Source organism: Mandrillus leucophaeus, unplaced genomic scaffold, assembly GCF_000951045.1.
Source record: "Mandrillus leucophaeus isolate KB7577 unplaced genomic scaffold, Mleu.le_1.0 Scaffold1268, whole genome shotgun sequence".
Classification (NCBI taxonomy): domain Eukaryota; kingdom Metazoa; phylum Chordata; class Mammalia; order Primates; family Cercopithecidae; genus Mandrillus; species Mandrillus leucophaeus.
The window spans coordinates 252919-256128 of NW_012101076.1; positions in this window are offsets into that span (position 1 = coordinate 252919).

Sequence of the window (3210 nt, forward strand, 5' to 3'; positions counted from 1 at the left end):
GGAATATGATGTGTGCTTAGAGGGATAGGTGCAATTTTACTGGAATAATACGGTGAATAGGAAGAAAAAGGCTAAAGAGCTAAAGTGATCGACTTTTGTGGTACCCAGGAAAAACTCCTTCAACAGGCTGTCTCAAGAGAGACAGGAATCCCATGGAAATCTTATGGAAAAAATCTATGGTACACTGATACTTCATGGAGGCTTTCCTGGATGGTGATTCAGGGTCTAGGTGCTGTAGGTATCTCATGAGAGGACCAATGGGTTATCATTTTAGTTCTCTGGAAGATTTTTTTCCCACCTTTTCTGATTCAAAATCTGAGGTTGACCTAGCAAACCATCACTGACCTAGTCTGAGCAGAACATTTTGTATCAGCACATTTCTTAATTTGCTGGAAAACTATGGGGCTGTGGGCCATCAGCTCTTACTGGGAATACAGATTAATATGTTATTGGATATAACAGGGACATTAAAGGGAGAAAGGGAGTAGTGGCCATAGTCCATATGCCATGATTGACCAGAAAAAGCTTTTCTGGAGCCAGGTCAAAAAAATCCTTGTATCAGTCATCCATGGCTGTGGAACCAACTTCACAGGGCCATGCAAGTGGTAAGCGAGTAGGGTGAGGCCAGTGAGGTGAGTGTGGCAACAGGGGCATACAATTTAAAGAGACATTTACTCTTATGCCATGGAAGTGCAAATGAGGCCTCCTTGAATTTTGCACCCTAGGTGCTTCACCTCCCTCAATATAGTCTCAGCCTCAAAACTTAATAGTTTAGCTCATGGACCTGTGAGTTAGTACTTTGGGATGAACTCACCTGGTCAGTTCTTCTCACTCCCAGTGAAATCTAAGGCCCTGTAAACTAACTCTGCGGCTTCTCCAGCCTCATCTCCTGGTCTACACTAGGCTTGTTCATGTGTCTGTGCTCAGCTGGGTTTAACTGGTGGATGATGGCGTTGGCTGCAATATTTGCTCGTGAAAATTGTCACTCCAGTAGCTAGAGGAAGAAAGACTGGCAAGGTGAGACTGGAGGTAATGACAAATCAGGTGCAGACAAAAAATAATGAAATCTATAACAAGAGAGTAGTAGGATGGAGAAGAGAGGATGACCAAGAATATTTAACAGAATGAATACATATTGATAATATAGTCGGCATGCTGGGAAAAAAAAACAAAAAACCACTAGAATTTCAGATTTAATCCACTCCAAAGGGAGGGCTTCCAGTTTCAATTAGGTCTTAAATTCTTCCCTCTGCCCATGGCTGTTCCAGCATTCACTTTCTTCAACTCTTCCCAACCTCATTGCTACTCACTCTCAGCCAACAATCTCGCTTCCTTATTCATGAAGAAAACTGACGTCAACAATGGTAAATCAACTCATCTTCCATCTGCCTCCATTTACTCCCTGCCCTTCTTTCCACCTTATCTCTGTCCGCCCCCTCTGTGACTATTTTCCAGGGCTCTCAGAGGGCAGTCTCTTCCTGTCCAAGCTTAAGGCCTCTTCCTGTGATCGCCATCTCATTTCCTCCTGTCTCCTTGGATCTTGCTCCAACTCCTTTTACAAAAAGTTATGGTCCCTGTTTCAGTATTACAGGGGACAAAGGCATTAAATGAACTGTAATATATTGTAGAGGCATACTTCCAAAATTTCTGTTATGGATGTAACTAGCAAATAGTCAAGTACTTAGAAAACAGTTTGAACATCTTATACAAATACGGGAGCCAGTTATGAAATTTCTTTGTTTCTGATTCTGATTTTGGAACTATATGAAAAGTGTTAACTCTTCCCTGAATCCACACAGCACATATTTTTTTTCTTCTGGGTAACTCTGGTATTTTACCTGAAACACTAAGTTGTCAGTGAGATGCTTAGGGGCCTGTAGGAGATAGAAATACTGGAAGAAGATCAGAGAGTAAGGACAGACATGACTGAGGGAGTGGGAGGGATTCATTTATGTGGAAACAGGAAAGCAGAATTAACTAGGCAATGACTAATGATATGATAACTGTCTACAAACACCAAGCGTGTATGATGTGAATGCCAAAAAGTCAAATTGCTTCACTCGGCACAAAGATACAATCTGCACAGTAACACAGCAGACAAAATAAATAGAGCATCCTGAATTACTGTCACAGAAAATCCCCCCAAATAAGTAGATATCGAAATGATTTAATGAAAATTACTTCAATTTTTAGGACAACTCCCATCCATCCATCCATCCACCCATCCTCCATCCCTTTCTTCAGTAAACTTTAAGTACTTAAGCAGCTATAAAGGAACCAGCTCTTCGACTTTCCCCATTCACACCTCAGGGGCCCCAGCCTCTATCCTTTCCTTTCCTTCACTGCCTTAGTGGCCTTCCTGAAGCATCTTTATTGTTACTTTCCAACAATAACCAAAAAATTATTGCTAAAAAGGCTAAAACAATAGCATCTTGATGTACAAGTTAACTCAGGAAAAAAAAATCCACAGCAGCCTTGACATTGCATTCAAGGCTACTGTTGATCCTGGAGGAGGTATACCAGCCTAGAGAGTAAGCGTGGTTCGGTGCAGTCCATCACCACTACTCTAAAAGCACACCAAGGGTTGTGTCATTGACTCCCCATCCCTTACAAATTCTCCCTTTCTCCAATATGATGCTGACTCACCCCTCCTATCATCATCTTCACAGATCACCAGGGCAGTGGTAAGCCCATTTCTAAGCAGAGGTACTGAAAGTGTCCCTTTTCTCAGGAAATTTACCATCAACATCACTGATGCTAAGGATTAAATAATAATTTCACAATCACGCATTTATTCAATAAACTCACATCTAGTTATGGCTTCGTGCTAGGTTCTTAGCTGCAGTCTAAAAGCTGGTGTCATGCAGAGTGCCAAGACACAGTCTCATCTTCAAGGAATCGTTTGGGTGCTGCTTGCACCCCTAGAGACAATCAATTTGGAGTTGTATTTTATTTATTAATTTTTGAGACAGAGTCTTGGTCTGTTGCCCAGGCTGGAGAGCAATGGCATGATCTCAGCTCACTGCAACCTTCGCCTCCCGGGTTCAAGTGAGTCTTCTGCCTCAGCCTCCCAGGTAGTTGGGATTACAGGTGCCTACCACCATGCCCAGCTAATTTTTGTACTTTTAGTAGATACGGGGTTTTGCCATGTAGGTCAGGTCTCGACCTCCTGACCTTAGGTGATCTGCCTGCCTCGGCCTCCTGAAGTGC